This window comes from Protopterus annectens, chromosome 14.part0 (genome assembly GCF_019279795.1).
Source record: "Protopterus annectens isolate FY-2018-M chromosome 14.part0, PAN1.0, whole genome shotgun sequence".
NCBI lineage: Eukaryota > Metazoa > Chordata > Ceratodontiformes > Protopteridae > Protopterus > Protopterus annectens.
The window spans coordinates 1,022,125,698-1,022,140,359 of NC_056748.1; the positions used below are offsets into that span (position 1 = coordinate 1,022,125,698).

The following is a 14,662-nucleotide window of genomic DNA, read 5'->3' on the forward strand; positions in this document are numbered from 1 at the left end:
TATGCAAAAGTACAAAAAAGGAGAGATGGCAAAGTACAATCAGGCATGTAAGGAAAAACACGTACACTCTGCACCAGAGATGTGGCAGCTGTGATCAGAACATGGGAACCTGAGCACTAGGTGAAATAGATCCAGCTGCAGAACCATTTAAAGGGTAAGAGATGTGAGAAAAGCCTGTGCGTTCAAACTTCCATTCATTAATCAGTGATGACAGACAACTGCATAGAGTGCACCTGACTGTTAAACTGCTCTGGAAGGAATACAAAATGCAAAGTGACACTGCAACCCAAGAAATACAAAATGCAAAGTTAAACTGCAATCAAATGTCTAATCCCCGATGTTCATGGCTTTTCAGCAGAAGGGTTAAGAGGGATTTCCTCACTGTCTGTTGATTTATCTGCATCATGCATTGAGCACATTGATCCTGGATGGGCTTAGACCACATGCCACAACATGCATCACCACCACCTACTGATGTTTCGGGCTCCGAAAATACCCACACTGAATGACATAAAAACTGACAGCTGAAAAACCAAATTATGTGTAAATGAAAAACTAAGTCAAAATGGGGTGAATGCTATGCAACAATACAAGGGAAACAATAACACACAGGTGCTAGTTATTGAAAGTGGAATGTTTGACTGTAGCATGAATCAGGCTGGGAAGAAACAAGCAACTGACATAAATGAGCAGATTTTTACAGTTTTAGAAATTCTTCATAAAAGCAAGACTTTTGACTACAGGATGATGGATTTCCATCTGTTGAGAAATGTGTCAAGAAGTGGTCTTAACCTGAATAGGAAACATGGACTACAGGACAGTGGAATTCTACCTGTTGGAAAACACAGTAAGAAGTTGTCATCCCTGCACAATGGTCATGGACTATGACAGTGGATATCCTTCTCCTAATAAAACAATTAGAAGGAAGAAACTGTGAGCAATTAAAAAAACAAGGCTGTATGAAGGCAAAGTAAGTCTGTGATAGAAAGAGAAGAAAATGTGTGAACAAGACACCAGTGACCAAGCTAAGGAGTGACATAAGGAAAAGGTGATCACCAAAAATAAGACAACCTATTGCAGGATGAGAAATGACCAACAATGATTCCACAAACAAACAGACGACTCATCTAGGTTAGCACGGCACGTTGTATACAGAGATGTCTGCTGGGAGCAGGGGAAAGGAGGTGCAAATAAATTCATCAGAAACAGAGGTGTAAGAGAGAATAGCACTGCATTACTGGAAAGGAAATTCATTTAGAAATACTGTAAATGAGACAGAAATGCTAAATAAATCTACATATTCTTTATTCACCTGCACTGATGGCACAGTTTGGCAGCATTCACAGGAAGGTAGCGAAGGCATGAATGGTATGAAACAGACAGGAGGAGAAGGGGTGGCCCAGGAGTTGGATACTTTGGAGATGAAGGGTACAAAAGCCACATAAGGTATCTGCCAGGTTACTGAAAGCTCATCAGTGGTGACTGGTGAACCCATGTCAGAATGGTACAGTTCCTTCTCAGAAAATGGAACAGGGACACTTGATGGAAGTTTAGCATTTCATCTGCACAAAACAAGATTTAGGAAAAAGCAAGAAATTATAGCCCTGCAATGTATCAAGAAACACAGGTGGGCTTCTATCAAGTCTTCTTTGACAAAGCATCTCTATGTATTTGCAGGCATTCTGGTAACTGATGCGTTAAGACGAAGGTGATCGATTTCTATAAAGATAGTAACGTTTCTTCAAATGCAGTCAAGCTCACTAGAATTACATGAGTAGTAATACCCGTCAGGCTTGCTGTTACATAGCAACATCCCCTGAGCATTCAGTTATAAGTACACCACTACAAGCAATCTATAAATAAATAAAAACAGATCACACAGAAAGAAAAAACAAACCGAAAGATCCTAAATAAACCAGAACCTTCACTGTGTAGTACCTTAATCCTCCATTGAAGGGAAAAACTTTTCCATGTTTGGATGGTCTGCCATTTTGCTGGAGGACATCACTGCACTCAGTTGCCAGTGTCTATTTATTTTTGTTGGTCTTTAAACGTATATTTCTACAACAGCCTTTAGATATCTATGCACATCTCACTGTACTTCAAAGAATAAAAGTAGACTTTTCCCTTTGTTTACAGTACGTTTTATTCATAATTTCTGATTCATACCATATACATTTAAATCATTAAAGTAACTAAGGAATGCTGAATTACAGCACTCTAAGTGGGAATTGTCAGTAATCTTTCGGTTCACGTCTGACAAATGCTGCTCTGAAAAGAAAGAAAGCATAAGTAACGGTGGCTTACACTGAAAGAAGAGGGAGGGAAGGACATCAGAACAGAATGCATGCAATTACACCTTTCTCAGTTTAAGTTGTAAATTAAAGCTATGTCTTCAGTAACATCAGGTAAAAGAAACCCAGCCTGGTGAATATGACAGCCTTTCCTATGCTCTCACTTGGCTCAAGTGAATGCAGTGATTTGACAAACATGATTTGGGGGTGTTCTTTATTTAAACAGGATTTATTTAACAGGATAACTGCATTTTAAGTTTTAGACCACAGGACAAAAGATAGTGTGTGTGTGTGTGTGTGTGTGTGTGTGTGTGTGTGTGTGTGTGTGTGTGTGTGTGTGTGTGTATTTATATAGACACACACACACACTTGGAGGTGTATGCTGGAGAGGGAATGGCATTGGTCTACAATTCTGAAATGACTAGATGCACCCCTGCATGAGGTGCATCTCAACATAAGGAAGGACACATTGTAGTCACCACAGTTCAGGGGGTTGGAAATAATCATGCCAAGATCATTGCAAGTCACAATGATTCATCACAGACTGGACTAGTGCAGTCCTGCAGTCTATACAGAGCAGGATTTAAATGTGCCAGCCTTCCGCAAATGGCTTCATGGACTTGTATGTATGCAAACAGCTTTGTCTGAAATTTGGGAACCATCTACCCTGTTTCTTTATTTTATTTATTTATTGACATTTAATTATCAGGTACACACGCCTGGGTAGGAGTCCATTTTCAGTGGTGGCCTAGGTAGAAAAGCTCCAAAGTATAAAATATTTTAAGAACAATAATTTTAGAATCTTCAAACATAATACAAAAGAAATCTACAGTTTAAATTATACTAAATTAGGCATAACATTAAAACATTGGTTAAGAACAGATACAAGCTATATGAAAATTATTTAATACTGAGAAATTTTATAGAAAAATTAAAGGCAACTTAGTATAACACAAAACAGGAATTGCGATTTGAAGTGAAAGAAAAACAGGCTTATGGTACATTTAGAGAGAAAGCCAGGTGAGAGAAATTAATAGCAGTAAGGAAGTGAGTGAAGAATGGAGAGTTAGGGAATGTAAGGTATGAATAGGTACTTGTTCGTATTTAAGGATACAGTTTATCCTGATGTTGAACAAGAACAGAATCAGCTTTTGGCTAGGAAGTCTTTCAGAGTGATTTTGAAGGATGGGAGGGGGGGCATTGACCCAATGGATAGAGGTAAGGAGTTCAAGGCTTTAGAAACATGTTATGAATACAGGCAATATCTAGCAGATTTGACAGGTTTGTGGACATAACAGGAGTTTTTGGTCAATGGATCATAATGACCAACTTAGAAAAATAGTTGTGTAGAATGTCATTTAGAGCTGGGAAAGCAGATGGACTGGATACTTTTATAGGTGGTAAGAAGATGTGTATATGTTAGATGATTGGGTAGTCCTAACAAATTTAGGCTTTTTAGTGTTATACAGTGGTGGGGGTCTGAAAGGGGTATTTGCTGCAAATTTTGCAGCTTTGTTATAGCATTGCGAAGTTTTGATTTTTGCGATACCGGATGGTTAGTAAGGATGGGGACACCATAAAGAGGTGTGAGAATGAGATAAGTACTGGTAAGTGTAGTTACGGTCGTGTTGGTGAGTTTTGGGCTCTGTAAAGCATCCCTAGTTTTTCCTATGCAATTTTGTATAATCAGGTTGAATTCACCTTTATGCCTAACAATTTGCTATGAGAAGTGACTTCAATGGCTCTATTATTAAAAGAAAGCACTTCAGATTTTGTATTTCCATGAGAGGGATTTGTGTGGAAAAAAGCAGTAGTTTGTTTTTTAGGGCTGAGCATGAGTTATGAGTAACAAAGCTATGTTTCTTGGCTGTTAATGCCTTGAGTAATTTTTTTTTTTTTTAGAGGTGTGCCACATTATCAGATGTGCAAATGAGTGAGGAATCATCTGTGTATTGTATTAGGGAGGCGTTATGTGGATGTTAGAATGTTAAAGAGGAGGGGACCAAAGGATCTAGCCTTGTGGTACACTAGTGGTGACTAGAAGGTATGAAGAGAGGTTGCTAGGAGGTATGAAGAGAGGTTGGAGTGACATTCTACTCACTGGTATCTACTGGGTAGGTAGCTTTTGAATCACAGAAGGATGGGCTGAGAGACACTTAATGGAGGACATCTGAAGTAGAAGTTTTCTGCGACAAACTTTGTTGAAGGCTTTAGACCAGTCTAGAATTATATAATCGTATAAATAAACTCCAGAGGTGACACCACGATTAGGACAAGAACACTAATGGAAAACAAAACAAATGTAAGCGCTTTCGTGTTCTACAATCTGAAGAAGTGTTCGATTGTAGAACGGGAAAGTGCTTACATTCGTTTTCCATAAAAGTGTTCTTGTCCCAACTGTGGTGTCACCTCTGGAGTTTATTTATACGATTGTTTGCTTGGTCTCATAGAGGTGCTTTGTCCTCACATTGCTTCATTTTTTACAAGTCTAGAATTATGGCGAACACTAGTTTTCTGTTCTCTAGCTTTAGTGACAGTACCTATATAGGTTCATAGGTATCTGCCCTAGGGCATTTATAAGCCTAGCCAGAGTGTATGTGGCTTACACCACCCCTTAGGATGAGAATACTACGCCCTTTTAGGGTTTAGTTTACTATGCCTCTGTCTAGTAGTGACACAGAGATGACCCCCGGGGTAAACCTACGATCTCCCATCCACTCGTCGAGATTTCTCTTGAATAGAGTCAGTGAAGGGCTCTGCCTAACATGGACTGGGATTCTGTTCCAGAGTGTAGGGAGCCTCTGGGTTATGAATCTGTCCCTCCAGCACGTTCTATTTATTTCTGTGTTGAGGTTTAAGTCACTTGTTCTCGTGGCTCTGATGGATTTGGATTTTCTGAGGTGGGGCATGTCCATTAATTCAGGATATAGGTTAGAAGTGCAGTGTTCATACTATGGGAAAGACAAAAGCCATGCTGCATGGGGAGGGTGTAAGAGTTCTTCCTGCAGAAGACAGTTTAGCCACTGTTTGAATAATTTTTCAAGTACTTTGGAATAGAGCGTAAGATTGTTATAGATCTAAAGTTAGTAATGGCTGTTGAATTTCCTCCTTTGTGCAAAGGGATAATGTAAGACTTTTTTTTAGAGAAAGAGGGAATGTGGGGTTCGTGAACTGCCCGATTTATAATGTTTGAGAAAGGATAAGCAATGCTATTGGCTGCTACTTTAAGGTATTTGCTTGGAAGACCATCAGCTGAAGTTGAGCATGGTTTGAGTTTAAAAGTAGTTTTATAAAGGAGGTGGGCAAAGTTTTGAAGGTGAAAGTGGATGTGGTGATACGTGGCTGTCGGGCAGGGTTAGGATTAGATATAGCTGAATCCTTGGTTAGGGATGCTATACTATCTATGAAATAAGAGTTCAATTGTATTGCAGTTTTGACTGGTGAGTTATTGGGAGAGGGGTTAGGGTTGAATTCCTGGCTGGGATGCAAGATTTCTTTAATGGCTGCCTAGAATTTTTTTACGGCTGTGTTTACTGTTATTCTGAAAATTATATTATAGTTTTGTCTTCATTTATTTGCTGTTCAGTACAATTGTAAAGCATTCTGAAGTTTAAGATACCGTGGTATTTTATATTTTTGATATTCTTTCCATACTTTTTCTCTGTCCAATATTAGCATTCTGCTGTTTTTGGACAGCCAAACTGCATTACTTGTTTTGAGTCTCTTCCTTCTAGGAGGTGCAAGGCTATTTAGGAAAGTTGTACTGAATTAATTTTTAGAATCATCTAAGGGGAGGGTTTATAGGAAGTTCTAATTACTAGATAACAGAATAGCAATGAACATTTCTGGGTTAAACTTGGAATGATTGCAAGCCGTTTTATAAACATGCTGTTTAAATGGGTGTGTGAGATGTCTGGTTTAAATTTCTTTAATTCTTCTGGGTTTCTAATACCATGACAAGAATGGATCCCATTTCTAAGTCAAAGTATGATTAAACTTCATGGAATCAGTACCATTTCAATGTTTGTGGTACCAGCAATGTTCCCAGAATTACCTCTTTCTGCAATTCATACAGGAGTTACATGTATCGGTAACATATCCAAGTACGACCCATTCTACTACTGGAATTATCTTGATATCCTTCTTCCACACTGCCCTTGTTTCTGCCTGTAAATCTTGGTATTTTATGACTGTGTGTCTCTCTTTATGTAATACACTGTAGTCAATGTGTGTAGCAATTACAATGATCAATGCTACTTTTGCCTTTTTTCCATGGACTACTATATCTGGTTTTCTCCCATCTATTTTTTGAACTGTTGGTAATGGATTATCCCATGTGATATAAACCATCATTTTCTATAACACTTTGTGGCTCGTGTTTCCAATGCTTATCTACTAAAATATTTTTGTACAATCCCCAATGCAACAGTCTTGCCACATTATTATGCATTTTAGTATACAGTCCTTCTGCCATCAGTATAATCACACCCAGCAACAAGATGTGTGACTGTTACCAATTCTGTTTTACAAGACTTGAGTTTGCCTGTTTCTCCCACACGTTCAATGGACTTTGTAAACCAGTGTGTACATAGTCCACTATCTTGGGGCAACAATATTAACCCTTTCATTTTTTGGTTCAAATTCCCCTCTCCTTAACCATGCTTTCATTTTGTCCTGATCAACAAGAGGGTGTTCCAGCAGTTTTCTGTACTTGCAACTATATTTATGCATTTCCACATTTCCTGTCTTCTCATCTGATCCTGTACCTTATATTCTTTCTTTTGTTTTTGACACATTCATTTGCTGCCTGACTTGTCTACTTCTGGTTTGATTTCCATTCCCACTTGACACCAATATGCTTCTGCTAAACTAAGCAGGGAAGTCATCTTAGACTTTTTCTGCTCATGTTTTAAAACTTTTCACTATGTTTGGATCTTCTGAGGTCAGCAGATATGTATGCAGTCCTGCAATTGCGGATCTATACATACAATCAGTTTCAAGGAGGCTCATACCTCCTTCAGAATGGGGAATATATAATCTTGCCAAACACTGATTTTTATAAATCATTTGATAATCATGAAGCATTTTTCTCATTTACCTGTCCACCTGATACAGTACCTTTTGGATCTAGTCAGCCACTCCAAAACTGTAAGCTAGGACAGTAAGAGCAAACTGGTTTATAACTTGGGCTTTGTTCCTAGATGTCAGAACTGTTTTCAATATTAATTTTAGTCTACTAAAATGTTCCTTACTAAAACTTATTCACATTTGTTCATGTTTTATTGTTCAGCCTTCATCAGTTTCCAAATATTTACACACTCCCCCATGCTCAACTTCTTTTATATCACATTCTAGTCCCAAACTGATGTTTTCATGGTGCTGCAGTTTTCCTACTTTAAAGGTTGCTTTTGCACATTTATCAAGACCAAATGACATTCTTATATCAGAGAAGTTTTGACGACTTGTAGTTGTGCTTTCAGTTCTTCATCTGACAAACTATATAGTTTTAAATCATCCACAAAAAATAAGTCTTTATACTTTGTTGTTTTCTGGAAGGTAACTTGTAGCCATGACCTAATCTGTTAAGTACACAACTTAATGGGTTAAGGGCAAAATAAAAGAGAGCAGCAGTGGCACAGTCACCCCGGAATATCCCCCTTTGAATTTTTTAACCCTGGAATAATAATTTGTCCTTTATCATGGCTTAACTGCTTAGTGGTTTGCCAATGTTTCATCGTCACTGTAATGTAATCAATCAGTTTAGGCTGTATCTTATACATTTGTAGGCACTCTTATCCATGAATGTGGGATGACGTCAAATAATTTTCTGTAGTCTATTCATGCCATACTTAAAGTCATAAATACATTCTTTTCCTTTTACAGCTGTCCATTAACAACAAATGATTCTTTGTTTCATAGGACTTTCTTTTGTTACCCTTTTATTCTATTGCCATGACAGAGTTTATAGTCATTTAGAAGAAAACAATCTGCATCAATTCCAGTATACAGTTTCTAAATTGCTGAAAGGCAAGTTATTGGTCTATAGTTTTTAGGATAACTTGCAAGTTCGCTCATAAGGAGGAATATTGTTTATTCCTGTTAACAAACATTGGCTCCTGTTCTGTATGTGCATATAAACAGTTCTTACTTGTGGCTAAATCTTCATGTAAAGATGTTAACACTTTTGGCCAGAAGTTAGTTTCTGCATCAGGGCCTGAGGTTTTCAGTTAGGAGTTTTTCTGAATTTTGTTTCAATTTCTTAGGCCATTACTTAATCTCATTTAATATCCTGTACATTAGAACGTCTTGTTGTTTCTTTTACTTTTGTTCTATCCATTTAGCATCTTTGTTGTCTGTTCCACAGGATCTTCACAGATATTTCTCCAAAATGTATCTATTTCCTCTTTTTTGGTGGTGTCTGAATTCCTTTTGCCTTGTTTCCTCAATTCTCTATAAACCTTTTTTGGGTCATCAGTAAATTGCATATTCTGTATTTTTTCCTTTATATTTATCTGCATATCTTCTAAGGTTTTCTGCCTGTGCTAACATCTTTAGTTTATTATTTGCAATAGTGTACAATAGATCCTGATCTGTTCTGATATTGCTCATTCCTTTTCCACATCCATCTTTCCGAGTACTTTTGTTAATCTGTTCCCTGTTCTGTCTGCTTCTAATAGTGACACTTCTTTACTTAATTGCTTCACAGTTTTCTTTATTCTATGCTGCTATGATGGCATCTGATTTTTCCCCTTTCCTTCACTTACTGCCCTGTGTTTCTGTAGAAAGACCATCTGTTATTAAGCTGCACAGTAATATATCCTATTTACTTCTGTTATATTACATACATTTCATGAACAGTCCTGATTACTGTGTTCATTTGTCTTATCCAATTTCTAACATTTTGGGTCTTACTGACTTTCTGTAGTCAGTTTCTTTTATTGATCTTAAATCGGTCTATCCATATATATTAAAACTCTTTCTTTAGATTATTTTCTTCTAAACTGAGAGCACATTTTTTTCTTCTCAACTTCCTGTGAGCATGCTACAGAAAATTCTAGATCTTCCTGTGCCATATTCTCTTAAGTTTCATCCTGTGTCATCCATTGGTCTTTCATATGGGAACTCTCTTCTGCCTATCACTCCACAATATCAACTGTCAGAGTTGCCACAGTTTCCTGTTCCTTCCTTGTTGTGCAATTCCACCTGAACTTTTATATTTGTTTCCCACTGAAGGCTCCTAAGAATCTTCATATGGCAACTGATCAGACATTTCCCACTCCACTGTTTTTTCCTTAATTTGAGGATTCATTATTCTATCGTGCTGTGGTGGTGTGAGTTAGACTTTCTACACCAAATTCTTCACTTCGCAGGTAATCTATAACCTCTGTTTCTATTTCTTTAACACAACCCTCCTTTCTACTTTCCCTCTGTTTTCTTATGTTTTGTATTGTAAAATCTTCCATATCCAGATGCTTTTGCCAGTATTTCTCTTCAAATATTTTTGGTGCTGCTCTTTCTGTACTGATTAGTGTTGCTTTCTCATTTGCATAAATTAATGTACCACATTAAACCTCTTTTTCTTTCCCGTGTCCATATTTCTTCTTTGGATGTCTCCTGCTCCTCCTGTTTCTCATTATTTGAGAGACTCATTGTTCCATCATGCTGTGATATAACCTGTGTTAGACTTCCATAACTTCAGCTTCTAGTTTTTTTTTTTTTTTAACTTCTGCTTTACTGATCCCCTGTTCAATGTTCCCACCTTGTGATCTTATTTTTTGTACTGTTAAATTTTCCATTCTGGGAGCCTTTGCCTGCATTTCTCTGAAGATATTTTGGGCTGCTTTTTATTGATTAATTTGACTTTCTCTTTTACATAAAGATCCTGTATCAACCTAACACACCAATACTTACAAATCTTATCACCCCCTATAGCAACCTAAAGACCCTACGCTCATCTAATAAACATCTTGTGCAAATAGGTAAAACAATTTGGCTGGTGACTCTCTGTTCTCTAATACTGTGGGCAAAACCTGGAACTCCCTCCTCAGTGACCTAACCTCCCTTTCCTCAATCACCCTATTTCAAAGCAAACTGAAACCATACCTTAAATCACAATGGTTATGCCCCTGTGCTAACCCTAACTACCTCGCTTATCTATGGGTATTAATCATCTTATATGTATGTGCCAATTACTTTTCAGTTACCTAAAAAGAGAGTGCGTCTCTACAGCTAGAAGTTTTACTTGAGATTTCCTTTGTATGACTAACTATACCTGGTATGTACTAAATTTGTAAGCAAAAATCCAATGTATGGTAAAAAACTGTAATGTATCTCAATTTTTGTAAAATGTCTCTTACTGTAAATAATATTGTGTTTGTAGAGCTTTTCTTCCCGGGCCTCTACTGAAAATGGACATGCATCCAGTTGGACTAGCCTGGTCAACAAATGTAAAATAAAATAAATACTGTACCATATCAGATATCTCTCTTTCCCATGCCCATATATTTTTTTATACCTTTCAAAAATCTCTAGATTTTGTTCTTTATATTATCACACTACCTCAGTCTTTTTCCAAACGGCCCAAGGTTTCTTGGTCTATATAATGTTTTTCATTAATCTGTTGTATTAATGAACAGAGATTTGCATTTGAAGCTTTTGACAGTATTTCTTGTGCAACCATTTTATTTTCCTCTAATTTCTCTTAATTTCTTTGTACACCTGTCTGGAAATTCTAGGCTTCTTGCATAACAGCAACAATGCATAATTTCTTTCTTATCCTCAACAGTCCAGTCTATCATCTTTATGGCTCTTTTTCTGGCCTATCAGATTTGTGGACTACTACTTCCTTCTACAAAAGGGGGGCCATCGTGTTTTCGTGTCTTGAGGATTCAACACTGTCATTGTTTTCTAGTCCTGGCACCAGTGCGCCTACCAGGATTGGGCACTTTTTTTTTTTTTTTTTTTATCATGGAACTTCTGCACCCAGCTGCCTTTTGAAATCTTTTACTTTTTCTGTCCATGACATACGCTACATAAAATACAGGCTATACATCAGGGTCATCTTTATGAGATTTTCTAAAAAAAATAAATAAAAACAGGGTCCACCTCATGAAGGTACAAAGTAAAACTTGAGGATGAATTAATTTCCAGCAATGCTACTCTCCTTTGCTTGCTGATTTTATCATCTCTCCAGTGGGACCACAAAATGACATCTCCTGGCTACAATATCATCTGTCTGGTTATACAGATTGGGAGATGATCACTGAAACTGTCAAACATTATACCTGTGGTGGTGTGTTTGCTAGGGTCTGTTATTAGGATCCAGTCTAATAGGGAATTTGATGTTTTGCTATAATGTGTGAAGCTATTAATTAGTTATGTGAAACCCAATAAGTTCATTATAGATGTGCAGGAGTTAGAGTTTATGTCCAACCAATTGACATTCACATCACCCAGTAGTATTTTTTCTTGTGAAATTGTTATGGATATTTAATGTAGGATATCTTCCAGTATAGCTGTATTGTCACCAGGAGAAATATAAAGGACAGTAATACATATTTGTTTATAATTGTTTAAATTCAGGAAAGTAATAAGAAGTTCTGCTGAAATTAATTTTGATATTGATTTGTTGTAGAGGGAAATCTGGTAGTTAGGAAATATTAAACCAATGCCACAATCTTTTCTTATTATACAGTCATTGTGGATGATATTATAGCCTACAGGTATAATTTTGGAGTTATTTATGCTGGGTTTAAGTTAAGTTTGAGTTGCACAGAAAATATCAGGCTTATACTGAGTAACCTAGACATGTAGTTCAGCAATTTTATTTCTTAAGCTTCGAAATGTTAGATTATCAGGGGTGGGGTTGGAGCATTACAGGGTTACAGTACTGTGTGGAAGAGAACTGTCTTGATGTTCATTGCGATAGGTCAGCCAGGATCAAGGTGAATGTCTCCTCCAAGAAAGATTTTAGTATATTGGAAAATTACTGATATTTTTGTTTTCTGGAGAGTATTTTTCCACTTAATTTTGCTTTAGTTGCATTGAAATGGAGTTTATCAGTCTATATTCGGAGTAAAGGTGAGGGGCATCATGAAATACGTTTGGTGTGATGTGTGGACACTGTACGGAGGAAGAATGAATAGGTGTCTGGGACAGAGTTGGAGATAAGTTAGCAGCTGTTATAGAATCTTACAGAGATGGCCCAGTAGGAGGAAAAGAATAGAGGATAAGAGGAGGAGGAGCACGATTACGTAAATGGATTGGTTTGTCATTGTTGGCAGAAGTGGGGAAGTAGAGATTAAGAAAGAAGAAGTCGCAAGGCAGTAGGATATTTAGTGGTGGTGGAGTCTGAAAGCCGATAGAAAATCCTTTCCTGCCTACTCTCTATGAAGGAAGACTGTGAGGATATCCTAGTATCTTCTCCGGAATGTAAGGAACAGATGGGTTTAAAAGGCTATTACGAGGATATAGTTAAAATAGGAAAAGTGAGGGGTTATTTGGGAAAAGTAGAAGATATAATGAACTACAAATAAGTAGTGTTGGGGAGGGGTGTGACTATGAATGTACTGCAAACCAGCATGGGAGGGAGAAAGGTAATTGGGAATGGGGCTAAAAATTAAATGGAAGCTGGTAATTTAGGTAAAAAGAAACAAGAGCATTTGTATGATGGAAAGGTTCTTTGGGAAAGGTTGCAGAAGAAGAGTCACAAGTGAAATGTTTATGTGGGAAGTACGCGCAGCTGAGCATAGAGGGATTCACACCCTCAGGTCAAATTATAACAGACAGTAATCAGTTTATAATCAGTACAAAGCAAATAAGAAATAGGCACAAAGTAGAACAGGTTTCCTTTCATTTCCTGAATGCAGAAACCTGGCAGCTAGAGAGACTAAGCAGCACATATTCAGTGTAATCTATTGGTCAAGAGAAAGGACAGTGGTCAACTTCATCAGTGGAATGCAAAGACTACTCTTTTGGGGGGGGGGGTGTTAAAGCCACTTTCTACCACAAGGCAGACATTTGACTAGTAGGTTTCTTCAAGTTAAATGTGCTTACATTGTACAACAACAAAATTCTCTGTGAAAATGCTTGGGAGATGGGCCTTGTGGTAGAGCTCCTGTTGTACAGGGGTTCAGATGTAGTGACCACAGGCACTGAAAAAAGAAAAGAGAAAAACTGTCATATTATACTGAGGCAATAAAGTTAATACTTATTATAATAAGAAATGGAGGAAGGACTACATTGGGTCAGTGCAAGAGAATATGGGGAAGTATAAGAAGGGAGAATAGACAGATGGTAAGAAAGTTTATGAATGTAAGATGAAAGGAGGTTAGAAGGTGATATACTGATAAAGAACCACAGCAATAGAGTGTATATAGAGAGCTGTATACAGCAAGTTATAACATAGTACTACACTGACAAGCACAATATAAAAACCATCACTTGGTAAACACTCATGGGATTAACCAGTATATCAAAAAGAGTGTTATATATACCAAAACACCAGCAACTGACATTACAGTTGCTAAAGGGCTGTGTTACCACAAATAACTGTGATCTTGCTTCATCACTCAAGTTAGGGAAAGCAAACTGTGCTACAAGCTCATTTTCAAAATTACACATCACTGAAGACCCTGGAGTCCCTCTTAGATTAGGGTACCTACAGGGATATACAACCTGACTCGCAGTATGAAAACTATACAACTTGGGCACTGTTAAAGCATTTTCAGCAGTTACTCATTTTAGGATGGCAGCACGATGATGGTCTGTAAAAGGCTGGGTTAAGACTTGTAAGCATCACAAAAACTAACAAAGTTGTTATATTCCAAAAGCCTGAAATGCACCAACTATGTCAGATAAGAATGCAATACTAAAGTTAATACGTCACCCTTTCCCAAACATTATAAACCAACACACATTTGCCAGAAGTCTGCTTTAGTAATACTCTAGTTGGCTCACTACTGAAATGTTGGCAGTCAAAGCTCTAAGCTCTGAAGCAAGAAAAAAAGGCCAAAAATGCAGGAGAAGAGCAAATTTCGAACATCACTCCTCCTAAAATCTTCCGTTTTGCAAGGGTAAGACAAGTTCCCCACATCCTTCAACTTATAAATGCACTGACTCCAAGACGGTTACACCTCAAAGAAAAGGGAATATTCCAAGAAATGGCCATGTCGAACTTAGTATATGCAAGTCCATTTTTTGGCCATTTAGTGTTAGCATTATGGGACTTGTTAATGCGGGTCCTGACATTCCAGTTTTCTAGTCTGGGCAATTCATGTTAGACATTTTAAGCATCTGCTGTATTTAAACACATTTCTTTAATGACAGTATGGTTTTTCTAGCCATGCTTTCTGGGTATTTTGTATCCG

The 14,662-nt window shown here is 37.4% G+C and overlaps 1 protein-coding gene across 1 annotated transcript in view; it reads right to left on the bottom strand.

Annotated features, from left to right (window-relative positions):
• The window catches only part of HPS1 (HPS1 biogenesis of lysosomal organelles complex 3 subunit 1), a 946,304-nt gene that overhangs the window by 705,279 nt on the left and 226,363 nt on the right, over positions 1–14,662 (bottom strand). The window lies entirely within an intron of this gene.